The 27,433-nt window shown below is 45.9% G+C and overlaps 1 long non-coding RNA gene and 1 other non-coding gene across 2 annotated transcripts; one reads left to right on the top strand and one right to left on the bottom strand.

Moving 5' to 3' along the window:
• On the bottom strand, nt 1–27,433 carry LOC135904790 (uncharacterized). Its single transcript, XR_010565208.1, has 6 exons — nt 27,331–27,433; nt 23,129–23,262; nt 22,988–23,064; nt 11,362–11,448; nt 10,779–10,817; nt 1–190 (listed from the first exon to the last, which is right to left on the bottom strand). It is a non-coding gene; the product is annotated as an uncharacterized lncRNA (long non-coding RNA).
• Nucleotides 4,990–5,181, top strand: LOC135904798 (U2 spliceosomal RNA). Its single transcript, XR_010565214.1, has one exon. It is a non-coding gene; the product is annotated as a U2 spliceosomal RNA (small nuclear RNA).

Here is a 27,433-nt window from a genome sequence, read left to right as displayed (position 1 = left end):
CACTATTGGTGTACATTAATTCTCCACCCTCTCATATGAATTTTACGTAGTTCTGTACAACTTGTGTTATACAAAATTCGTTGAAACGTTTCGTCCTTGTACGTCTTGTTGAACCACTCCCAGCATTCCTGCGCTGATTCTCTTCCGCCGAAGGTACTGACCCTTATCTCGTAGGCTGTATATTGCTGACCTGAAAATGATAAAGAAATATTACCATAGGACCCAGTGAAGAAAAAAACAACAAAATGCGTCAACATTTGATACAACAAAATTATAATGATAAGCCTGTAATAGTTTATACCTGGCTGCCAAAATTATTGTCGCATAAATAGCGGCATTCTGTTGTTAATCTAAACGGCAACAAAGGCGCATAATATTCCTGTGAAACCGAGAGCAAGTACAATATTTGTTCATATTTCGCACATTATTTTTTTCACATTGTGACGCAAATGTGGCGGTGTGATTTCCTATGGCCAGCTCTTGTTGATCATCGCTGACACTCCTAACGCAAATTCATGTGCATCATTAGTGACCGGCAATGCACGTTCGAAAGAGGGGTTAATATGGGAAGAAGACGACGACGCCGGTCAGTGAGACGAAGTGGGGAGTATCTTTTGGACACGTGATGCGTGAAGCGCGTGAAGCGCAAGTGAAGATGAAGAAAAATGAGGCGACGGCAGATGAACTGGCTTTTCTCACGGGGACGAGGAGCTGGGAAGACGAATTTCCAGCTGTGCTCTGGAGACGGGAAGCAGTAGCTTCGAAGACCACGGACCACGAATAGAGCTGGCCGGCGACAGCGACAGCTCATGAGCCTCGGCTACGGGGCCGTGGCAGTGCTCCACGGCCTCGGCCCAGCTCCACTCTGCCGTAACCGGCCACTGTCCAGTGCCATGGAGGCAACCGCGTGGCCGCGTCAGTGGCACAACGCTGAGCTGGCCAAGACGGCGTTCTGTGTCACGCTGGCCCTGGCAGTGGCAGGACGACCAACCGGTCACTCGCAATGGAGGTCGACGTGTTGCACCACGCCGGGCCGACGTCCGCCACTACTGGTGATGGTCAGAACGTGTGAATTTTAGTGACCGATTGTTACTTGTTTACTCGAACTACGGAACAGGATATAGCTGAGGTATAGTTTGTGTTTTACGTCTATAACGTGTTTTGGGAGTTCATCGTGTGTGTATAGGGTTCACCTGGTGTCAGTTTACATTGCTGTTCATTTTTCTTAATCAAAATTGTTTCTTGAGATAAATGTTTTTTGATATGTTTGCATCTTGTCTCTATCTGTTTTGGCAAGCTGGAACTTGTGACAATTGGCGAGCTTATCAGGTTTCATTTTTGTGGCCCCGTCACGGATTTTGGTATTCTAGAGGTTGACTGGGTTAAAATTATAGCCACGATTTGTGAACACAAGCTTGTGACCAGCACACCAGCAAGCAAGACGTTTCTGGGGCAGAAAAACACAGCTGCAGGAGTTGTGCGAGTACCTAGAAAGAAGTGTGCACTAAGAAAGCGGTGACAGCAGACGGAGAGATAGAACGAATATAGAAAGCAGAGAAAGCGAAAAGAAACAAGCGAAACAAGAAGAACAGATCGTAGAAATGCTTCGAGGAAAAGCAAAGGAGGAAGACCCGAAGGAAACACCAATTTGCGACACTTTATGGTGTTGTTCATCGGAAAGCCAATATTTAATTATGGGGTGATCAGCTGTAGGACATCTGAATGTCAAGACTACGAAAAACGGCACAGAGGTCCAGAGCAAGGGTCGCGAGTACTTAACCAGGGATCCCAAGCATGCCCTCATAACGAGAAACAATTTCTGAAGAGCCACTTTTTCAAGTTCGAGTTCAAGGACAAAGGCAAGTAGTTATGTTTTTTTAGGAATAAGCTATTGTGCTAGGCAGCTGCAGCACCCAGCCAGCCAGCAGCCACGGTCACGACAGTCGTGGAGAGTTCGCAAAGGGAGCTACGATATAAAATTAGTGGCAGACTCCTCTGAAGTTGACATCTACGTAAAACGAAGCATTCTTGTTTTGTAGAGAAGGGTTTCCATGAGTCGTGCGGCTTCAGCAAGTTTAAGTTTGCGCTCCTCAAAGTAGGTCTAGGTGAGCAGCTTCTTCGGGTGGGGAATAGTGGCGGGAATTTTTGACATGCCCGGCTCGGCAAGAATAGTTGCAGCGTGAGACGTCGACGCGTGTTTAGCTCGTGGGGTGCTAGCAGCCCGAGAGGTAATGTGTCCTTTTGCTGTTACCTATTAGCCCTGAGAACGAACTATAGGGGCGCTGCGAGCGCCGCTCGCGTGACGTCAGGGCACGGACTCGCGCCTGTCATCTGCTGTAGTTCGGGCGGTGTCCGGGCGCCTTCTGGAGTGTTTCGTTTGTTCGCTCTCGTTCCCCCTGCTTGTATACTGATGGCGGTTGTCTCAAATATATTTTTCCGATGTCAGCGTGCACAAAAATTTATTCAAAAAGCTTATTTGTTAGACGACGACACAGTTCTCAAAGGCAACGCTACAGTGCCAGACGAAGGAGCGCAGACCAGCCCATTGCGGGTTTTTCATGCGCGGATCAACAACCGCAAAAATATTGCATATAAGCATGCAGTTGTGATACCATACCTGCCGCGGTGTAACAAGTAGGTCACAAACGCTGGCTGTATGTGAACTCTACAACAGTTAGCTTGACTTGAATCCGCTAAAACAGGCTAGCTCACGACGAGTACTTTATGGCATAATATCGAATTGTTGCATTTGTTCACAGAAATGTTCGGCAGTAACACGAGGACTTAACTAATACAGCAGTTTAGATTCTACCAGCACAACTTGCTTTTTTAACTGCTTCTCAAAATTTGACGGTACTTCACGTATTTATTTTCAGTGACGGTAATTTGAAGTAAAGCTCATTCAGGCTTACAGTTGTTTGCAAAATACGAAAAGGAATGTACCAATATATATGTCCTCTTCCGTGCTACACGTTCAACTTAGTTGAGCAGTTTACTGCTGAAGTGAGTTACTGCTTGCTTTAGGAATATACATGACGAATCTGTCTGGCGAACTGACACAGGCTGCTCGGCCCAATTTTTTTTTTGTGTGAAATATGCCTTTTAGACCGTATGGCTGCAGTCATACGGTCCGAAGAAGCCGAAGCCGAAGCGTCACTCGTTAGTAGTATGGGACGTATTGAAGATATCACTCCTCGGTGGAGGGTCAAAAATAAAGTGAAATGTGTAAGGCTTGTGGTGTCTTCCTTGTGAAGGTTTGCAAGGTTCTCTTTTATGTACTGACGAAGTGAATAGTTCTTGATTTATATAATTAAACAACGCTGGATCGAGACATGGTGAGGCAGAAGGTGCTTGAATTTTTCTTTTCTAGGCAACCTAAGCTGCGCTGTAGTACCTCGAGTGTACTTTAGGCATTGCAATTGGCGCTGTAAAAAACTGCTTCATGGTTTCAATTCAAAATGATAGTGAACTGAAGGGTTACGCGAACAATTTGTGCCTCGCCATAACGACAGTCGGTTGTTACCGTTGCGTGAGGGGTGTGCCATATTGTCAATAAAGGCTATTCAGGGCCACCATGAAACATGTCATCGCTTGCAATTTATTGGCTCTCCATCTCCACCTCGAAAGTTTTCTTTCAGGTGATTGCTACTATGGTATTTGTGAATTAACTATGTAAATATTCTACATGACGCGTTGTCGTGTTAGCAGCCATGAGCAGTTCGTTTTATGGTGGCCTGTTTCAGAGAGCGCTGGGAGTAGCAGCAAAATTTTTCATACGAAATGCGCGCCAAGCTATTTCCTTTACGCATTAACAAAGTGGCCATATTCGAGTGGAACAACTCACCAGAGTAATAATAATCATGATGACAGCTTCGCGAGGCAGTGCCTTTCTAACACGGATAACATGTTGACACCAAAACCAAGATTCTTCTTCCATGTAAAATGCAATGTTTCTCATAGCTAAGTATTAAGGGAATGTTATGTTTAGCAGAGCATCGTACACAACGTCGCGTGCCGAATTTGCAGACATTCTATTTACGCAACATTTATGGACAGAGACGGCGCATATACGCATTGCAAAACCAGTGGGCCCATTCAATGCTACATAGCTTGCCATATCCAAGCCTCAAAGTTTCTCGACTCTCACGCTTTTGAAGAAGGAATTCTGCGGTTCAGACATGACAGGAGAAAGAAGCCGACATAGCCTTCAATGAGCACGGCTCGAGCCACCAAGCATACACGAAGGAAACGAGCGCGCGCAGCATCCGAGCGAGCCGGAGCGATCGGCGTCCTGGCCATGACGTCACTCGCGAGAGGGCGCCACTCCAAGTTCTCGCCGCTAATAATCGGTGACAACTTACCAATAAAGATTCAGTGCCATTCCACTCTGTGAAAGTGGATGATCAGTGAAGCTGTGTATACGGACCCCTTACTGGCGAACTGTCCGTTGCCGTGCGTCAAACGTCGTATGCACACAAGTGGAAGGCGAGGCGCTACTAGTCGCTGCTCCACGATGTTGAGCCTCGGAAGATGATGAGGCACCGCGGGGTATATACATACCCACGTACTGTTGCAAAACGCGGCACGACACCTTTTACTAATGAATCCCGGCACGTAGGACAGACACGCAGCTGACCGTACTCCGAGGGTTGCACTGCTTCATCCTAGCCAAGGTGATCGTGCGTTGGTCGACGTCTCGCAGTGCAGTAATGTTTGTGAGGTCACCCGAAAACCAGAAGCGGTCACACACAGACCAGGCCACACAAAATTGGCTTCCTACAAACTCCCTCTGAAACCTGGTGGTTGCTCCGGTGAAGCGTTCCAAGTTTGCGGCATTGGCGCCACATGGACAGTTCGCATTTCTTTCCGCCTCGCGGCCCTGGCAGGCGGCCCACTTAACTTACGGGAACGCCACCACCGGAGAGCGGAAGGAAAGGAAAAGAGATTCGCAAGCACTTGGAACGCCGACAAAGAGAGGCTGGTGCGAACGTAGGTCCGTGGTGGTCCGACGCGGGTCAAAGTGTGGTGTCTGTCCTTATCAGCTTAATATCTCATACAGGTTTTATTTGGACCTAAGATATTAAACTTATTTCTGCAAGTTGGTGGAGTCCTTAACGCCTTCTTCACTTCCGTCGTGGGTCGGCCTGGTATTACAGTATTTTCTTCTTTGTCCCACTGGGGAAAAATCCTTGATCGACACTGCTCATTGGGAGCACGCAATTTTTTCCAGAACCTAGCCATACACAGCTTCGCTCTAAAAAGTGTAGTTGTGCGCTGTCCAACTGAAATCGGGGCGTGAGGACTGTTTCCCATGTTTCAAACGACGTTTTTTCCCTGCAGAGATATCTCTTTACTTCACTGGTTTGTACGCGAGAGCTATAAGGGCCCCGTGTCAGAAAAAGTCCTGTGTCGGGGACCCGCGACTAGCGTCGACCATAGTTCTGGCAAAATCATTTTTCGGGCCATGCAAACACAGCCACGCATACCAGATCACGCAGACACCCCCCCCCCCCCCCCCGTGTAGCGCAAAAAGTCACTGAACTGATTGAGTTTTTAAAGATAACGTACGCCAGAAAAATGGTAAAGTACAACGTACACCCAAGCTATGACATGGTAGCGTCGTATTATAATTTGTGTATACGAGAAAACAGAATTCTGCCACGCGGAAACTTAAACATACACCCCTTTTCCAGCGTTTCTACCATCCAAAGAGCGGCCACGGCATCCGAGATTTGAGCGCACAAATCTCGGAGGCCGTGGAGCGGAGCATCGGTTCCTTGCTACACCTCCAAATGCCGCTCGCCTCCGCCGCATCACGGCCTACGCACAGGCCGCGTTTCCGTGAGAAAGCTCGCCTTCCTGCATAGCGTTTTCCGCTAATGCGAGCAGCAGTCAGGGATATTTATATGCTATAGCGTTCTACTTTTAAAGGTGAAGCTTAAGCGTCCTCCAAATTTGTAGTACAAAGCCTAAACGTCTGGGGAAATTTAATGGGTGATACCGTTATCAGTGCCTAGCCAAAGGTAATGTTTTCAATTGACACGAGTTTTTTTTTACCAATTAGCCTAGGATTTACATTAGCAAAGCAAAGCTGTGAGCGGACTCCAGACGGCTGGGCTCTCTTTCAATTAAGGGCAGGGGTACTGCGCTTTTGTGGGTGGTGCGTGTGATGAACTTAGCTCGCAGGCATACATCTGTCTGTGAAATCGAAGTCGGAAGCCCTCGAGCTAGAAGAGGGAAGTGAGCGCCGAACAAGGAGGGTGTTTCGAGGTGGAGAAAAGGAGCACGTTGCAGTGAGGGAGAGGAGGTGGAGCGTAGTGGTGGAGGAAGTTCACCTCCTCTGGCAGTTGCTACGGGCTCTGTGTCGCTATGGATTGTGGGGATGCGCAACTCTCGCGCGTCCCTTGATATCTTGTTTTCCCCCATCTCCTGCAGTCCCACTTCGCCGCGTGGCCTGCGTGACGCCCGCGGCGGTCGATGTGGTTGAAGCGCAGTGCGGGAGAGGGCGCGAGTGTTGCGCTGCTAACGCCGCCGACAGGCGGGGTTACTTGGGCGCCGGGAGACATGGCGCTTCCTCTTTCCCGGTGGATCGGCGAACAGCGTGGACGTCCCGCGCGCACGCGCCGACCCATGCTTTTGCGAGACCGCCTCGCGAGGCCTGCCTTCGAACGCGCTACCGTTCGCGTGACCATGCGCGCGAACGACCAGGCGTTGGGATCCAGCATGGGGCGAACATCATCATCATCATCAGCCTGGTTACGCCCACTGCAGGGCAAAGGCCTCTCCCATACTTCTCCAACGACTCCGGTCATGTACTTATTGTGGCCATGCCGTCCCTACAAACTTCTTAATCTCATCCGCCCACCTAACTTTCTGCCGCCCCCTGCTACGCTTCCCTTCCCTTGGAATCCAGTCCGTAACCCTTAATGACCATCGGTTATCCTCCCTCCTCATTACATGTTCTGCCCATGCCCATTTCTTTTTCTTGATTTCAACTAAGATGTCATTAACTCGCGTTTGTTCCCTCACCCAATCTGCTCTTTTCTTATCCCTTAACGTTACACCTATCATTCTTCTTTCCATAGCTCGTTGCGTCGTCCTCAATTTGAGTAGAACCCTTTTCGTAAGCCGCCAGGTTTCTGCCCCGTAGGTGAGTACTGGTAAGACCCAGCTATTATACACTTTCCTCTTGAGGGATAATGGCAACCTGCTGTTCATGATCTGAGAATGCCTGCCAAACGCAGCACAGTCCATTCTTATTCTTGCGATTATTTCTGTCTCATGATCCGGATCTGCCGTCACTACCTGCCCTAAGTAGATGTATTCCCTTACTACTTCCAGTGCCTCGCTGCCTATTGTAAATTGCTGTTCTCTTCCGAGACTGTTAAACATTACTTTAGTTTTCTGCAGATTAATTTTTAAACCCACTCTTCTGCTTTGCCTCTCCAGGTCAGTGAGCATGCATTGCAATTGGTCCCCTGAGTTACTAAGCAAGGCAATATCATCAGCGAATCACAAGTTACTAAGGTATTCTCCATCAATATTTATCCCCAATTCTTCCCAATCCAGGTCTCTGAATACCTCCTGTAAACACGCTGGGAATAGCATAGGAGAGATCGTATCTCCCTGTCTGACGCCTTTCTTTATTGGGATTTTGTTGCTTTCTTTATGGAGGACTACGGTGGCTGTGGAGCCGCTATAGATATCTTTCAGTATTTTTACATACGGCTCGTCTACACCCTGATTCCGTAATGCCTCCATGACTGCTGAGGTTTCGACAGAATCAAACGCTTTCTCGTAATCAATGAAAGCTATATATAAGGGTTGGTTATATTCCGCACATTTCTCTATCACCTGATTGATAGTGTGAATATGATCTATTGTTGAGTAGCCTTTACGGAATCCTGCCTGGTCCTTTGCTTGACAGAAGTCTAAGGTGTTCCTGATTCTATTTGCGATTACCTTAGTGAATAGTTTGTAGGCAACGGACAGTAAGCTGATCGGTCTATAATTTTTCAAGTCTTTGGCGTCCCCTTTCTTATGGATTAGGATCATGTTAGCGTTCTTCCAAGATTCCGGTACGCTCGAGGTCATGAGGCATTGCGTATACAGGGTGGCCAGTTTCTCTAGAACAATCTGCCCACCATCCTTCAACAAATCTGCTGTTACCTGATCCTCCCCAGCTGCCTTCCCCCTTTGCATATCTCCTAAGGCTTTCTTTACTTCTTCCGGCATTACCTTTGGGATTTCTAATTCCTCTAGACTACTTTCTCTTCCATTATCATCGTGGGTGCCACTGGTATTGTATAAATCTCTATAGAACTCCTCAGCCACTTGAACTATCTCATCCATATTAGTTATGATATTGCCGGCTTTGTCTCTTAGCGCATCATCTGATTCTTGCCAATTCCTAGTTTCTTCCTCACTGTTTTTAGGCTTCCTCCGTTCCGGAGAGCATGTTCAATTCTATCCATATTATACTTCCTGATGTCAGCTGTCTTACGCTTGTTGATTAACTTCGAAAGTTCTGCCAGTTCTATTCTAGCTGTAGGGTTAGAGGTTTTCATACATTGGCGCTTCTTGATCAGATCTTTCGTCTCCTGTGATAGTTTACTGGTATCCTGCCTAACGGAGTTGCCACCGACTTCCATTGCACACTCCTTAATGATACCCACAAGATTGTCGTTCATTGCTTCAACACTAAGGTCCTCTTCCTGAGTTAAAGCCGAGTACCTGTTCTGTAGCTTGATCTGGAATTCCTCTATTTTCCCTCTTAACGCAAACTCATTCATCGGCTTCTTATGTACCAGTTTCTTCCGTTCCCTTCTCAGGTCTAGGCTAATTCGAGTTAATTCGAGACTAATTCGGCTTAGCGGAGAGAAGAGAACTAGGAGTCGGATTCCTGATTAATAAGAATATAGCTGGTAACATACAGGAATTCTATAGCATTAACGAGAGGGTGGCAGGTCTTGTTGTGAAACTTAATAAGAGGTACAAAATGAAGATTGTACAGGTCTACGCCCCTACATCCAGTCATGATGACCAGGAAGTCGAAAGCTTCTATGAAGACGTGGAATCGGCGATGGGTAGAGTGAAAACCAAATACACTAAACTAATGGGCGACTTTAATGCCAAGGTAGGCAAGAAGCAGGCTGGAGACAAAGCAGTGGGGAATATGGCATAGGCACTAGGAATAGCAGGGAAGAGTTATTAGTAGAGTTTGCGGAACAGAATGATATGAGGATAATGAATACCTTCTTCCGCAAGCGGGATAGCCGAAAGTTGACGTGGAGGAGCCCGAACGGCGAGACTAGAAATGAAATAGACCTCATACTCTGTGCTAACCCTGGCATCATACAAGATGTGGATGTGCTCGGCAAGGTGCGCTGCAGTGACCACAGGATGGGGCGAATATATTCTCTCTCTATCCGGTCGCGGTGAGTCGGACTTCCTAGATTTGTCGCGCCCCATCGGCATGTTTTGTGGATAACAACTCGGCTAGCTGGCATTGATCTATGAAAGGTGCAATAAATACCCTTGTGATTGTTTGCACTACTGTGTTGTCGTTCTTTTGTCCCAAGAGTACGGGAGGAGAACCCCACAGGATGTAGCGGGTTCGTGTCACGATCGAGAGGCCGAGTGCCGAGCGAGAAGGACGGAGCAGCAACGCAAGTGGTGCAAGGACGAGCGGGTGTCGACCGACCCCAAAGTCGTCGGCAAGCGCCGGGCACGAGCTGAAAAAGACGGCAAAGGGTGCGGGCAAGGCGTGCCCAGGAGACTCCCGAAGAACGTGCAAGGTGTCTTGCGACAATGGGGGTATTGTCAGGCAATACCGCATAGCTAAGAAACTCCGGAACAACGCCCGTATGTTTGCGTGTAGCCCACGTTCACGAAGTGGAACGTCACCTTATTTTTTTAGGCTGCACTATAGACACGTATATTCAGTATATGTTTTTACACTGCAAGGCAAATCCACTTGAAAAGAGTTGTGTGGATGACACCATTTACGAGATATGCGCCATCAAATTTGCGGTAAAAATGCATTGTCGTGGACTCATGGACTCATGGACTAGAATTGTGCTATCTGCCACAGACAGTTGAAAAAAATTGAATGTGTGTGCTGAGACGCCCAGTATATAGTATACTAGATCATCAAAAAGAAATATCTGTGCACGCTGTAGTTTTAGTGTAGGTCTTCGGAATAAAAAGCGATCTATAATAATTTGTTTTTCTTTTTAGGAACAACATGTGACTGTATTAGTATTCATAACATAACAAAAATACTTTATTCTTGCGTGAGCAAATTACTTCCCGCTGCAAAGAAGTGGCAAGCAAAAGTAAACATCAGTCACATATCTAGTTATGTTTCATGATCTTAGATGTTGGTTGACAAAGAAACGGAAAAACTACTGACAGGCGCCGTAACTGCCTAGCGCGCGGCTGAAACCTGAGCGGTTGACAATCCGCGGTTGACACGGATTTTCATATTATTGCTAGATGCATCTACATTTTTTGAAGTGATGACGGCAAACATTTTTGTTTTGCTCGAGAGACGTTTCACATCAGCAATTGGATGCTATGCAAACTAGGTCTCGCTGTGACTGCTGTACAGTATAGCTGCGTATGGTAAGTAATCTCATATTTACAGGTACGGTCTCTGCCTAAAATGACATTTCAAACACGTCTGCGTAGTGGCAGAAACGTTGGAAAAGTTGCACTTGGTACATTTGGTGCGGGTGGCACATACAAGGCATATGCGCAGTCTGCTGTGTACTCACATGGTCTGTTATATAAGTAATAACATGGTGCGTTGATCACTGAAAGAAAAGGGTACAATAGCGTGAGCTGTCACACAAAGGAAAAAAGAAAACTACGCTAGTGTAGCTTTTCATGGCTTTCAAGACTGGTAAAAAAATATATCTAAAAAATTATTCCTCCGCGCTTGATTTGCAGGAATAAAAGTTAATAAAGGAGGTATGCATGAGGCCACTTATTTTCCAAAGACTAGACGGCCATGACACGTTAACCTCTAGTTATGGCTATGAACCATGTTAAACAAACGAATAGTAATCAGGGCTCATTGCAAAAAACTGGTATGATGGCTACTTGTTGTGTGACGCCTTTCTGTCTGTCTGTGTAGTGGATTATTTTTGCGGCGATGATTTGGACAACCTTCTTCTGTCAATAACCGTTCGCGATTCCTAAACTTATTGCGTAATTTCTTATTCGTGTATACAAAATGGCTTGGTGCTGCTTTAAAACAAATCTCGAGGAAGTCTCCTAAGTGTAACATTTGCCTAACGTTTAAAAAATTTCAAATGTATTTCTGAAGTGCTATGCCGTTGGAAATACTTTACATACCCCTGGTTACGTTCCGGAGCTCGAATACTCCACATGTGTTGTTTTCTCCTTGATATATCAATTCTTCTAGGCTTGTAGCATTTCCACCTGAATTAGTTGCAAAGAAGGCATCGCCATTCGCTTTACAAGAAATAACACATTCGAACTTTTACCTATATTTATGCAGTCTTATGCACTTCCTAATTTTAATTTTCGATTCCGGTGTTTATCCACCACACGGAACTGATACAGGTAATCGCTTGGCGAAATGTCTGAAAGTCTGGGAGGGATAATTATATTTCTTGGTCCCAAGCCTTATTGTATATTGTAGTAATTTATCAATAGATATATATCAGCGGTAGACGAACAAGAGGAACTTCAGCTTGGACCAACGTGTCAACCAGGGGACGTTCCTTCATGAACTTTGCGCTTGAAGGGGAGTCGTCTTCTTGTCCAAACGTTGACTTAAGGCTGAGGATACTGTTACGGCTCACTTTGCGCGGCACTGAATTGAACGGATGCCAAAAGCCTGAGAAACGACGCGCCTCATCGTCACGCTCGTCAAGATGAGAAGACTTGTCGGTCGGTTGTATGGGACGGGATTATGCACCAGTGCAAATCCTGCTCACTTTTTTCTCACGTTCACCCCCTCTACGCCAGGGAGTGGGTTCTCTCAGTGCTCCTCTGTGTGTCCTGACAAGGCCCTCTACCAGGGAGCAAGAGAGAATGAGGTCGCCTAAATGGTGGTGGGTATAAGAAAACAAGCGAGCCGCCAGGCGGAGTCCGATCTTCTATGCCTTTGTGTGCAGGAGCACGCACGCCGATCGTTTCTGTATCTATTTGTCCTGGAGCGCACTGCTCACCCTTAATGGTGTATTAGACTTGGGTTATTTCTTTTTACGTCGCTTCGTCTTCCTTGCCGAACCATCTCCGATGGTTAACCTGGTTCGAGCTTCAACCAGACGCCGCTGAAGGTCGTCGAAACGCTGTCCCCAAAACAAGTGGTGGCAGCCTTAACAATACCCTTATCGGCCTACTGTTGATTTATTGAATTTCCGATTTTCTTCAGTTCTTTTTTTCGCGTTAATTGAATTTCAAGTGCGCAGACATCAGTCATTCCCCTATTGTTTGTAACTATAGACATTCATGTGTCCGCGATGAGCCGGTTGTCGGGCGCAAGTATAAAGAACGAAAGCAGAGGCTGCAGGCGCGGTCACTCAATTGTGACTGCAGCACCAGTGTAGAATTCAATCGTTCAGAAAACTGCACTGAAGCACAATGTGGGCAGGGCAGTACAGTTGTAGGCAGCTCCCAGGTGTGTTAGCAATGTTTAGAGAATGAAAGTAGCTGCATTGTCCCGAAGTTTCTTAAGCTCTCCACCGGTCGAGGTAGCAACGAGAGCAATGATTAACCCGCAAATCATTCACACTGTGCGCTTGTTGTGAAAATCGTGACAAACTAAGGTGTGTGCCGGTCAGCACGAAATGCGACTGCAAGGATCGGAAATAAGCGCTAGAAAGCGTGCTGGGAGGAAGAGGCGTCGCAGAGTCAGGGATGCGACCGAGAAGGCGACGCGTCCGAATAAAACAAAAGACACCAAATCTTATGATAAGCTCAGTGAAAGAGGCAGAAAGGCGCGTTTGTCGCTTGTGATGTTTCCAGTCAAAGCGCGTCCGAGACGCCAGACGAGAAAGAAAGGGACGTTCGGCGCGAAAATGGACAACAACCCTGATGATATCACCTCCTCTCGTTTTGTTCTTTTCAATGTTTACTATGTATGACACAGGAGCGCGAGGCGGCAAGGTGGCACGAAATTGCCATAATAGGTGGTAAACTCGTAGCGAGGTGTAGAAGGCACGTTGTCAGTACGTAAAGCGTCGGGAGTCTTCAGCGAGGACAATAGCCTTCATGCCCTTTGTTTCCCTTGTTCACAAGAAAAGCTCCCAAATAGCGCCCACCACTAGTAGGGCTTAAAAATATGGCGCAACCACAGGCTATTCCCGACGAAACGTGGTGATGCAGGTTTTGCAGACGCAAAAGATTGTTAGTTTCCTTATTTTGAGTGTTCGGTTAGAAGTCTTGTAATCTCCGAGACAAGAGATCGTTTCGACAAGCGAGTGTCGAACTATATCATTGAGTTACGAAGCTCACCGATATTCTGGAGAGATGGTATGCGCGCGCATAAGTTTTTGAAGCTTTAATTTTTCGATACCGTTTGGCGATGGTCGGCGATCGTCGAAATTCTCATCGGCGGGCCAAGTGCGTCAGCTTTTATTCATGAGCCATCGAACGTTCCAGAGTAATCGCTGGTGCCCTCATGTCTTCCAGAAAGCTCTACACAATTCACGTCGCGCACGCATGCAATCAGATTACACAAAGTTCGGCGACAACAGACAGCGGATAGAACCATCAATAACATTCCAGGAACTTCCGATACATGCAGGCATGTCCTGCGCTGAGCGATAACATTTGTTAGATGGTGAAAAGCGCTCACCTTTAATAGATAAACAAGTTCACGTGTCACTAGGATCACTGCCCTCTACCCTACCTAACACTTCTAAATCTAGCAATATGCTGGGGACGGCAAGAAGTATGAGATCTATTTCGTTGCTTGTTTCCCCGTTAGGGCTTTTCAAGTATCACTTTTCCAGGCTTCGGCTACTTTATGTGCACCTAAATCTAATTAAAGAGGGTTTTTTACCTTTCACCAACATCGAAATGGGGCTGCCATGGCTGTGATCGAACTCGCAATTTTTCAATCTTTCAATTGCTCAGCAACGCGATTCCATAGAGACTGTTACCGCGGCGGGTAGCGCAAATGTTTGGCTTCCTGAAACTCAACGTTACTTTGTTTTCTTACGGTGGAAAGTTATACAGGGAGACAAAAACAACACCCATGGAGGCTTTGAGTCCACCATCATGGGAAACCGACTTATTGAATATATATAGAAAAATGCATTTGGTATATTCAGTCCAAAACGTTTCTCTTACGTGTACGACTGCTGCTGCATCGTAAACACGCCTGTACTCGGAACACGTTGCCATGACCAACCTAGAACGCTGCATCAGTTTAAACACGAACTGACATACAAGTTAATATAATAATATTTGGGGTTTTACGTGCCAAAACCACTTTCTGATTATGAGGCACGCCGTAGTGGAGGACTCCGGAAATTTTGACCACCTGGGGTTCTTTAACGTGCACCTAAATCTAAGTACACGGGTGTTTTCGCATTTCGCCCCCATCGAAATGCGGCCGCCGTGGCCGGGATTCGATCCCGCGACCTCGTGCTCAGCAGCCCAACACCATAGCCACTGAGCAACCACGGCGGGTGACATACAAGTTCACCAAACCTACTAAAATTTCCTGGTACTAAAATTTCCTGCTTATAGTATAAACCAGTTATAAAATGTAGGCAGTCACCTTCACTTCAGTGCGACTCATCTTACTAGGCACAAAACTTTAGTTATAAAACAAAGAAGTAAATTTAATTGAATTCGAGGGTTTTACGTGTCAAAACAAACGATTTGATTGTGAGGCACGCCGTAGTGGGGGACTGCTGCTGCATCTTGTCCCCGCCAGAGCATTACGTACACGTGACCGCTTTACCTTACCAAGAGTAAGGACAAGATATGGCAAACGTGTCCGTGCCTTCTATGTACCTGATGTATTAAATGACCTGCCAGATAAAGTTTTATCTTCCAGCACACGGAAAGAAGTTAAATCTTATGTTTTTGATTTGTATGTGTAATTTGGTTTCTTTTCTTCCTTTCTTTCTTTCTTTCTTTAGTTTTATTTCTGAGTTTTGTACATAACTGATTTACTGTGCCGCTCCCTGGCTTGCTCCATTCTGCCGAGCGCTGCCCCACAAGCCCATTGTTGGCTTGGGCAGGCTCGTATTTGTATGTAATTTTCGAAATAAATAAATCATTTATATATATATAAATCTCTGTAATAATTTTGACCACCAGGGGATATTGAACGTGCGGGACACGAGCGTGTTTTGCATTTCGCCCCCACCTAAATGCGGTCGCCGCAGCCGGGAGTTGTTCCCTTGAAAACAAGAAACAAAGGGAGCAAAGGCGCATACGAATTATTCTCCGCTCTTTTGCTCTTCCTCACATAGCTCATGTTACCCTACCGAGGTTATCATGCGAGAAATCCGTCCGCCGAACCATTCACAGTGCGCAAGTAGACAGAGAAAGTTATCGCTTGAAAAGGAAGGTTTCTTGAATCACGGTGATGAAGAACAGCAGTCGATAGCAGGACTGCCATTCCAGAATCATCGCACCCCTTCTCTGCCTGCGATTTGTCAGTTTGACGATGATATGAAGGCTGGTGTAATACGATGATTCGTGTCCTTCATTTCAATTTCTCTGTAATTATGCACGGCTCGCTACTGTCGGATAACGCGGTTAACGTAGGCATAGCGCCGATCAAGCTGCTAAGGAAGCGCGGAAAAATAATGACAACAGTTGAAGAATTGTTAAATTAAGCATGTCCAGGCAAAGAAGTATACGAGCCCACATAACGAATTCCGGGGGAACCGATAAGGCGACGAGTGTCGACGGCATTGCGATTAGCATTGAAGCATTGGAGCTACCTATCGACCATATTGTCCCGACCGAAATTCGTCACGTATGACGCGTGTTTGCAGCCGGGCTCATCTGTCGCGCTTTCCACTGGACACTGTGTGCCATCTACGGGTGCCGCCGCGAAGTCTGCGCATGGTGCCTCTGTGTGTACGCATTCAGGCAAGACTGCTGAATATACCACGTGTATAAGTCGTATGTGTGCCGTATATATGACGTCGTATGTACAACGTATATACGACGTCATATACGAGTATATGATGCGGGTTCGATTCCGCGCAGGACCAGATAAATTTCAAGCTTTTTTTTTTTTTGTCGGAAGAAGAAGAAGAAGCCGGAGGGAGCGGATGCACATCACGTCGGCTCCGTATACCACGAATGTTCTTCTAGCGCGAATCGCCAAAAAGCCACCCGCTATTGCACGCCAACGGACTCAGCTCGTTCCCAGGAACAAGTGGATACCGAAAACCAGGTGGGATTCCCATTTTTCAAGCCTCTACGACAATATTTTGGCCGGACCTCGTGGCGGGAGAGCCGCGATGCCACGCGCCGGAGCCGGCTTCCTCAACAATTGCCTATCATTTTCTCAGTGATGGAAGTGACCGTAGAGGGGCGCAGCATATCCCAGGAAGAAATGGATACAAGCAAGGGATTGAAGGAGCTCTCTGTTTCCTGTACAGCTGCTCCCTGTACAGGAAACAAGTGGATTTCTGTCACCAATGCAACAGACTTAGACACAGAGGAGATGTATGTCTCAACCCTGACAACAAGATTTTTGCGGGATGTGGAACATCAAACCCAGATAAAAACCACAGGTGCCAACCTAAATGTCAGTTATGCGGCGAGGACCATCCGACCACAGACAAGACGTGCAAAGCCAAATTCAAAAAGCCCTTCATCGTTAAACAGAGACAATGGCACAGACTGCAACGAGAACGACAAGAAGAACATGAAGACCCAGACAAGAAGGTCAGACCCAGAAGATCAGACCGGCGAACCTCCCAACATCGCGAGAGCACCTTGTCGCCGACGCGGCTCGACAAGCGCAACAATAACCCATGGAAAGGCAGGCTAGAGCAAATACGCAAGGCAAGCAGAATGCCACATTTGCCAAGAGGGGATTACAAGATTGTGATCAGACCGCGTGGAGGACTCAAATAATCCGAGCACGGTATAGTTCCCCTCACAGCTGCGGTACAAGATGCGGCAGGTATTCCTCGAGACGAAAGGGAGGAGGACATTGTCTGCCCCAAAAATCATCAAAATATCCTCATCGTCAGTACCTCGGATCAAGAGTGTGCAAACAAATATCAGGAAGTAGCACGTATCAAGATTCAAAACAAGTTTTACGAGACCAATGCTTACGAGAGAGCGCCTGACGTGACGGCCAAAGGAGTCATCAGAAGAATCCCACTCGACGAGGGCCCAAGAGACATCACAGCAGAAGCGGTTACCAGTAAAAACCCAACGGCGATAGCAGCAAAGAGACTCAGTAATACTACCACAGTGATTGTGCTCTTTGAAGGACACAAAGTGCCCACGTACGTCCGATACAGGGCAGCGCTACTCCCTTGCTCCCTGTACAGGAAACAAGTGGATTTCTGTCACCAATGCAACAGACTTAGACACAGAGGAGATGTATGTCTCAACCCTGACAACAAGATTTTTGCGGGATGTGGAACATCAAACCCAGATAAAGACCACAGGTGCCAACCTAAATGTCAGTTATGCGGCGAGGACCATCCGACCACAGACAAGACGTGCAAAGCCAAATTCAAAAAGCCCTTCATCGTTAAACAGAGACAATGGCACAGACTGCAACGAGAACGACAAGAAGAACATGAAGACGCTATCTCAAGAGAAGACAGAGCAGAGTCTCGCGGAACGTCTGGCCTCCTAAACGCCAGGGAACGACGCTCCAGATCGAGAACAAGGTCTCCATCCACCACCAGATCCTTATCCCGGTCCGGCTCCAGGACACCGGGGACACGATCCAGATCCAGGTCCAGAACTGGGCCATCCTCTTCAGCAAACCAGACTAACACGGTGAGCTGGGCAGACGTGGTCGATGACGTGCGCCCGGGGGCTAGTGGGGAGACTGCCATTAATAACGAGATCAAGCAACTAAAACACGAGAACGCGCAGTTGAAGATTTTGCTAGCACGTATGAGCGATGAAATCAAAATTCTCAAGGAAGGAAAAAACCAAATAAATCAGGTAACTCCCACTCCACACGCGAGCACGAAAGAGCCATTTGAAATGCCGGACAATAAGATGGACGAAGGGGATGAGCCCCCTCCACTCAAACGCAAGGCCCAAGCCATCAGTGATAAACAAGATAACGCAGTGGTAGATAAAGCATTAGCCGATATTCAAAAGAGCCTAGCAGAAATACAAAAGCCAAATGAAAAACTGGACGAAATGATGAATCAAATGGCTAAGGCAATAGCAGCAATTATGAGTAGATTAGACATCCTAGAGGCAAACCAGTCACCAGGTAATGGACTCCCCTCCGTTGCGTCAGAAGCACCACAATCCTTACCCAATTCACAACCACATAATTATATAAGATCAGCTTCTCTCCAACCTCCCGTCTCCCTCCCATGGTCGCACCCGAAATGAGGCGCGCTAAAGAAGGGTTCAGGATATGGCAGTGGAATTGTAGAAGTTACGAAAACAAAAAGTCAGTTTTGCAGCAGTATTTGAAAGACAAGGATACACCGGACGTCATAATTCTGCAGGAAACACACGGGATTGCAAAGCTAGCAGGATACAGATCTTTTGGCTATGCCGGAGGGGACACCAGGGCATTAACTACGCTGGTAAAAAGAAACATAACTTGCATGCAGCACAACACAGGCATAACGCACATTGACAATATTCTATTGGAACACATCCCACAAAAAAAGACAGGACGTAACTTATTTATTCTCAACATTTATAGTAACCCCATGCTACATAAACACAAATTCAAGAACCTATTCCAGAAAACACTCACACTTGCTGGAGAAAATCCGGTAGTTATAGGAGGAGACTTTAATGCCCCACGCACCACGTGCGGATACTTATATACCAGAGCAAAAGGAAGAGACTTATGGAACGACTCGCAAGAATTAGGCCTCACGCTCGTCACAGACCCCGCCACTCCAACCAGAGTAGGCACGGCGCTAAACAGGGACACAACCCCAGACCTAACCTTTACCAAGAATATTGAAAAGGCGACGTGGCACAACACACTGGAAGATTTGGGTAGCGACCACCGCATATTGGAGTTACACGCCAGAGAAGGGCCGAATAGACCCAAGGGACGACACATCAAATTAGTAGACTGGGAACTATTTCGTAGAACACGAGAGAAGACACATCAACGATCAATCGCAGACATAGAACAATGGACTAAGGAGCTCAGTGATGACGTCAAAGCTGCCACAAAAATAGCACCACCTGAATCTAACTTGGATAAAAGCGACAGCAGACTCCTCCACATGTGGGAAGCTAAGCAGTCGCTTCAGAATAGACTTAGCGGTCAGAAGCATAACAGAAAGTTAAGAAAGCGCATAGCACTCCTCAACAAAACAATAGAAGAACATGCTAAGCAATTGACCAAACAACAATGGGACGAGATATGTAATTCCATGGACGGACAATTAGGCACCGGCAAAACCTGGCATATGCTCAGGTTCCTGCTTGACCATGACAATAACAAGAAAAATCACATGCAAGCCATTAATAAGTTAATACACGCATATGAGGGTACAGAAGAGGAATTTCTCAATGAATTACAGCAGAAATACTTAAAACAGGAACCCCCTTGCATCTATCCTAGCTACAACGGGAATACAAACGCAAAATTAGACGAGGAACTCACGGAGGCAGAAATCCGCGCGGCCCTACAAAAGTTAAACACCGAATCCGCCCCAGGACCGGACGGTATAACCAACAAGACTCTCAGGAACCTGGATGATGAATCGATAGCAAAACTAACAGAATACATAAACGAGTGTTGGGTAAACGGAGAAGTGCCAGCTCAATGGAAGAAGGCGACGATAACGCTTATTCCAAAACCTGGTAAGAAGCTTGAGATAGACAACCTCAGACCAATCTCCCTAACATCCTGCGTCAGAAAATTAATGGAACATGTAATTTTAAACAGAGTAGACAACTTCTTAGAGGATAATAACATATACCCAGATACAATGACAGGATTTCGCAATAATCTATCGACACAAGATGCGATGCTCCAACTTAAGCATCAGATAATCGATTATAACACGCGCTCGACAAGGGCCATCTTGGGCCTTGATCTTAAAGAAGCTTTCGATAATGCCAACCACGCAACCATATTGGACAACATCGAAAGAATAGGACTAGGGCAACGGACGTATAACTACATCAAGAGCTTCCTATCAGATAGGAAAGCAGTCATCTCCGTCGGAGGGCTCAAGTCGCCCGAGACTGACATAGGGGGGGCCGGCACGCCGCATGGCGCTGTCATCTCGCCGATGCTGTTTAATCTCGCCTTGATGGGACTCCCCGAAAAATTAAATCACATAGAGTCTCTGAATCACACAATCTACGCGGACGATATTACTATCTGGACCTGTGATGGCAGCGATAGATCAATAGAACAACGGCTCCAGACTGCAATTTACACAGTAGAGGAACACCGCATAGGAACAGGCCTCACATGCTCTGCAGAGAAATCTGAACTTCTATTGTACCACCCCACACTTAGAGGCAGGCCTCCCAATGGATACGACAGAAACAAGGCTCATGAGGAAATCAAGCTACACACCAAGAACGGGCGGAATATCCCAATAGTCAACCAGCTCAAAGTGCTGGGTCTGGTAATCGAGAACAAAGGCACAAATAGGGAAACCGTAAAGAAGTTAGACACAAAGGTAACAAACACCATGAGAATAATCAAATGAATTACTAACAAGCACCAAGGTATGAAGGAAGAAAGTATCATACGGCTGATACAATCATTCGTAATCAGTCAGATCACATACATAGCAGCCTTCCACAATTGGTTTGCAGCTGAAAAGCGTAAAATTAACAACATGATAAAAAAAGCATACAAACTAGCGCTAGGGATTCCCATCAGTACGAGCACGGATCTCTTGCTAAAGTTAGGACTCCACAACACACTGGACGAACTCATAGAAGCACAACAAACATCTCAAGCAGAGCGACTAACCAAAACCAAAACGGGACGGCATATGCTAAGCAAACTAGGAATGAATTGTCACAATCTATACGGGGAAAAGAGGACGATAATGAGAGAAATTCGTGACAAACTCCTAGTACCAAATATACCCAAGAACATGCATCCAGGTTACAACGACGGCGGACGCAAGTGTAGAGCAGAGAAAATTATCTGAAGCTTTGGGTCAGACGACAGAGCAACCTTCGTAGACCCGGCTGAATACCCAGACAGAAATAGCTATGTAGCAGTAATCGTAGATCACACCCAAAAACCCCTTACAAGCGTATCAGTTAATACCAAACATTCCGAGACCGCAGAGGAGGTAGCCATTGCACAAGCATTGGTCTCCACGAATGCTCAGTACATCATTAGCGATTCTCAAGCGGCCATTAGAAATTATGCAAAAGGTAGGATCTCTCCTGAGGCATGGCATATCATCAGAGTCAATGAAGCAAAGTTCTCCAATGCAGAGAAGAACGGCAGGCAATTGATCTGGTTCCCAGCGCATACGACTCCAGACATTCCCGCAGTCAACCTCAACGAGGTAGCACACCGCGAAGCTCGAGGTCTTACTCGCCGAGCTAAGCAAAGAGTGACTTCCATCGGTCAGGAGAACGCGGAGGAGGAAATCTGGAGAGAAAAAGATATATTAACAAGATTTAGTGCTATTACTAAATTCTATCAAAATCGGAGGCGAGTATTACCACCGCCTCACACTAAACTGAACAGAGCTGAGTCCGTTACTTGGAGGCGACTACAAACAGAAACTTATACGAGTCCCGTTCAACTAAAACTTTCTACCCCGATATGTACGCGAGCAATATGTGCAAGCTATGCAAGTCTGTTAGAGCCAGCCTTCAACACATGTTGTGGGGATGTGAAATATACCAAAATAAAATGGCAGTCTCCGCAGAAAATCTACGGGCTCGGTGGTCGGCCGTGCTGCTCAGCTCAGAACTCCAAGACCAACTTTGGGCCGTCCAGCGAGCCAAGGAAGCCGCACGGGAGCAGCAGCTCCCAGTGGCCATCTAGGTGGCCCCAGGCCCGGGCCTCCCAGTCGCCGGATTCCAAATAAAGTTATCACATCACATCACATCATTTTTTTGTCATTGAAGGGAGGCACTTGCCCCGTGGCGAATACCCAGTGACTCAAGTTTCCGTGAAAGAGGTGCATTGAAAAGTGGCACAGGTTCATTGTCAAGTAGCTGCAGTGATTCAAGTTGGACCGACACTTGGTCTCTAACTCAGATCGCACAGCACAGCAGTGCGATGCTCTCCCGAGACGACCATAGCTACTACTCCATGACCCAAGTTGACGTAAAGGCAGGCAGATAATACCCTCAAAGTGCGTGGAGTATCTTAATGAGGCTAATCGGATTAAAATAATTTCCCCCGTATCATGGTCTTTTATAAGTTTTCTAAGCATTCGTCGTGTGTCCCACGAAAAAAAGAAGCCCCTTAACGTGTGGTTTAATAGAATCTGGCGTCTGGAGTCGCTATTACGCTTGTGTCTTAGACACAAGCGTGAACGACACAAACGTGAACCTAGGTAGGTGCACGGACCTAGGTTTCCTACCTGAAACCCAGCAGGAGCCTCTCGGGTACATTGGAAAAGGCTTCTGGCATGATTACACACCAATGAATGGGTCAGTACACATCCTGCATTCAGTTTTTCGGTGGGCAAATTTAAACATTCATTGCATGTTTGTTTTATACCTAAGGGGATTATGTCGCCTTTTTAGGATATTTTGCTAGACAATATTTTGAGCACGTGGAACCTTTCCTGAATTTGCTTGGTTGATATTCTAGAAACCCACAATAAAGCAAGGGGTCGTTGACACTTACCTGGGGGTCCGACTTCCATAGTGTTGTAATAAGGATAAGAACCGCCAAACTTTCCAAATAGTTGAGTAATGACGGTCCTGTACGTGAAAAAAGAACATTTCATGCAATGTCAAAGGTGAGCTGATATATGAATGATCTTACGTGGTCCGTGTCCGATGCTTCCTGGTAAATAAAACACTCGTGCTATTTATAGACACTGTCTTGTCGACCTGGCAGTCTTGGCTTTCATTAGCTGTAGTCATGATGGTCCATATATTATCTTTTGTGTTAAGAAACTGCAAGGAAAAAGGAAAGAGATGAAGTACAGTTATATGCAAACAGATCGTCAAATGAATGAATTCACAGATTGGTAAACGGAGGTATAATCGGCTCCTCAGCCTTTCGTACCGCACCATATCTTAGTAAAGGAGAAAGCATTTCGTATTGAAGGGGTTTGGTAGGTAGCGACGTGCTCTTCAGATCGATGACTTACACAACATATTGATTTAAGACAATCTTGCAATGTGCGCCGTTCTAGGGGTGCAGCGGGAGGTGGATCAGTGTTTAACAGTGCGGGGCAAGTCATTCTAAGGAGTTGGTATGCTGCTGAAGTTAAAACACACACCCAACCCTTTTGCGTGATTGGAGTAAAATATAACACCGTGTTTGTTGAAACGACTTCATTGCTTGTGAAACGACACTCATCATAGAGAGGATTGACTCTACAGTCCTTTGCCAGCGGGAATTTGTTATCCAGTGAAGCCACCGGGAAAGCTCTTGGTTATTGTACAACACTGACAGTCAAAATAAAAGGTCATTCATGCGATACCATGTATAAGTGCATTTTTTTTTCTTTTCAAGTGACAAAATGCCGAACGCGAAGCTAATATCTATACTAGAGGGTCACTCGTATAACGCAGTATTTGTTACGACTGTCATTTCAGATATACGCAAACACGTCAATACCATTGTTTTGCATGCAATATAATATTTATGATTTGCTTAGAAACCAGGAGGATCTTGAACAGCACTTCTAAATCTAATTTGAAACGGCTCAGTGAGCCTGCAGACCGGAATTCTGTATACGTATACCATGTAGGGCAGACCAGATGAGCTTATTGTAGAGGACTTCCCTTTAGATTTGTGGGTGCCGCCATATTGCGCTGTTATATGAACTATTTCTAAATTTTGTGTACGTTAACGTCCAGTTGACATGGTTATAAAATATGGAACATCTCTGTACAACCATAATTCCTTGCGTTGGTTGTTAAAGCTTAAAAAACAGGCCATTATGCCTGTTGTATAAACTCATCAACAATGCCAGGAAAGATGGTGTTGACCTTGAAAAAGGGGGCACCAGCGAAACACAAAGAATGCACACTTTTGGGTGCTCGTGATAAAAAAAAAGGTCTATAATCCATGCTTTAAAGGTGGTTACACAGCGAAACTGTAAGCAACAACTAGAATGATGAATAAAATTATTCACATGGTGACATTCGCATATATTTTGGCTATTCATTAGCCTAGGTGCGTCAATTATTAGCCAACACTTCTTGCACCTACAAAGAGTGGACCAGAGAGCAAGAGAAGCGCACTCAATTACACTTTCGTCGTGCGTCGTATGCACGTAGTTCTTCAGGAGCCCTTACTATGCGCGGCCTTCCATAGCACTGTCACAACACAAATTGGTTCCTAGGCGGGCTCTTCTTTTGCACATGAAAGTGTAGTTACGTCACTCCCCGCTTCCTATGGTACAGTTGCCGCTTCCCGGCAGCTGCAGCTTATGCTACCGTAATCTTCAGCGGGGAACCCCTGCGGCGAATGCTATACGCGAAGGCTAGCTTTCTGGTTCTCATCTTTATTTCCCCCGCACGGCCGGCTCCGACACTAGCGCGCATGCTGGTGCAGCAAGGAACCCAGCAGCGCACACGGCGAGCTCCCCCCGCTGTTTTTCCCTACGGACACGAAAGGCCCATTGGGTGGGAGAACTATACGGATTCGTTCTAAAAACTCGCAATTTCACCCGAAACGTGAAGCAGCCATTGCGACAATCAATTAGTAGACAGCTATACGAAGTGGAGGTAGTAGTAGCTTTATCGCAGCATAACATCGCAAACATTCGATTACTAACTAAATTAACGAGTATGGCGCCACGCGCGCACAGGCAAAGATAAAGACGTGTCACTCGATGAACGTGGACACTCACTGTCCGAACGCTGGCATGAGGAAGAGCGTCATCAGAAGCGATCGCACGGACCCTTGGTTCTGCCTCTCGCTTGAACACGAACTAAGCGGCGATAACGTATCGCACATGAAGCTGTCAGCCCTAGGCGTTCCTAGACTCTGTACTCGGGGCTGATCGCTTTCAAGATAGGGCCCACGCTCAGCCTCGCCATATGCAGCTGCGCCGGAGTAGAACCATCTCCCCCGGTGCCTTGCGTGCAGTGGAAGACAGCACGCTTCGTCGCCACCTTCCTCCCTTGCGCGCACGAGATGGAGCCACCGTCCTCAACTCGCCCTCGCACGCTTTCACTCGCTCCTACAGCCTATGGCGCGCAGGCACGGTGTTATCGCACGTGTACTTTATACGGAGCATCACGGCGATGACGAGGACCACAACGATGGCGGAGATACATTTCTGAAAGAGATTATTTTTTTTTATTTTCAACCAATCTTGATGAAATTATGCGTGTATACATGTTTAGGTGTTCATGCCGATTTCAAATATTATTTTGTTTTTTTTTGTTTTTTATTGAAATGAATATTAGGAGAGGTTGGCGCCTTTATGGTGGCACCGGCTACTCCTTGTCACTTGGCCAAGGAAACAAATTTGCGTAAAAAGGGAGAATAGCGACACAAAATATGGCACTCAGTAGAACACTGGATGAATAAAAAATATACAGGCCACCAGTACATGAGTCGCATAGTTCTGTGCATTACTTCAGTCCACGTACGCATATATAAAGTCAGATATTTAGAACAGCCATAACACACAACACATGTAATGCACTGCAAGTACAGAACAGAATTATACATATTGCATAAAAGTTGCGATCGCCACATAAACCAATTATGAATCACGAACAACGTTTATGTTAATCATTTAGCGCATTCGGATCATCTGATACCTAATATTTTCCCAAAATGTTTTGTTTTTGTGCAGGTGATTACTTCGCGAGTTAAAGCAATATAATTAAAATCACATAGTGTTGTTTCAGGCCTCTAGTGTAAGAAAGTAGAAAAGTAATGTTTTTCTTTTAATGCATGGCACAATAGTCCGAAATGTAAAGAGTACGATAATACAAGAGTCTTTGTAAAGTGCCCGATAGAAGTTCTGTTACATAATATTGAAGTTCACTTTTTGCAGTGTGGGAATAACGCCACAGGAAATGAAGCGAAATAATTTGGGAAACAGGAACCTTATAATCGGCTTGCATTATACCGCCTATCCTTCATACAGCTTTGTAGAGCAAAAAAAATTATTCTATCTCCGATGGATGCTGATATATGAACGGCGGCCGATTGCGCGAGTAAAAAAAAATTATTTGCCCTCACGAAAGAACAACTCAGGATGGGAGAGACACGGGTCTATTGAGCTAATTTTCTTATTACTTGGCCAAAATAGTGACGCGGTGCAGCAAGATACATTATACAACTTTTCGTTGGGCTAGTTGGTGCATGTTACTGAAGTACTAAAGCGCCAAATAGACGACACAAGAAACAAGCGCTCATCCGGGTCTCTTCTTGTGTCGTCTGTTTGGCTCTTTAGCACTTCAATACATTATAGAGTTTTAAACATTCGATTTTTCGCCGTCTGCATATGGTAAAAATGACAAGTGTTCTGTTATTCCCGAAACACTATTCACAGATGGACAAGAGCCAATTATGAACATTATAATTGTTATGTTGATACTATAGTAACACTAGCATAACACACAACGATGACTTTCTCTGGAAATTATGCCCTCTTTCTTACAGCGCAAATTTACATAAGAAATAACGATGTTCATTACCTTTTTGATATCAATCGGTGTGAGCCAATCGCCATAGTCTATTGCTGCAGCAGCCATTGCTGTAGCAATGAGCAGAGTAGATACAAGCATCATGTCTCAAGCATCAAGCATCATCATCAGAAGAGACGCGCCAGGCGTGAAGATAATAATAATAATAATAATAATAATAATAATAATAATAATAATAATAATAGTAGTAGTAGTAGTAGTAGTAGTAATAATAATAAGAAGAAGAAGAAGAATGATAAGGGTCATAGTAGTACCCCGAACATACCACACAACGATGGCTCTTTTTAGGAAGTTGTGTTCTCCTTATAACGCAAAATGACGTAAAACATCAAAGTTATTTACCTCTGTGACATTGATCACTGCCCAATCATCATAGTCAACTGCTGCAGCAGCCGTAACTATAGCAATGAGCAGCGTACTACACACAAGCATTATGTCGTTTGCC

The sequence above is a fragment of the Dermacentor albipictus genome, chromosome 7, assembly GCF_038994185.2.
Source record: "Dermacentor albipictus isolate Rhodes 1998 colony chromosome 7, USDA_Dalb.pri_finalv2, whole genome shotgun sequence".
Lineage (NCBI taxonomy): Eukaryota > Metazoa > Arthropoda > Arachnida > Ixodida > Ixodidae > Dermacentor > Dermacentor albipictus.
Note: the sequence above shows the minus strand (reverse complement) of the source record. Positions and strands in the feature narration are given on the sequence as shown.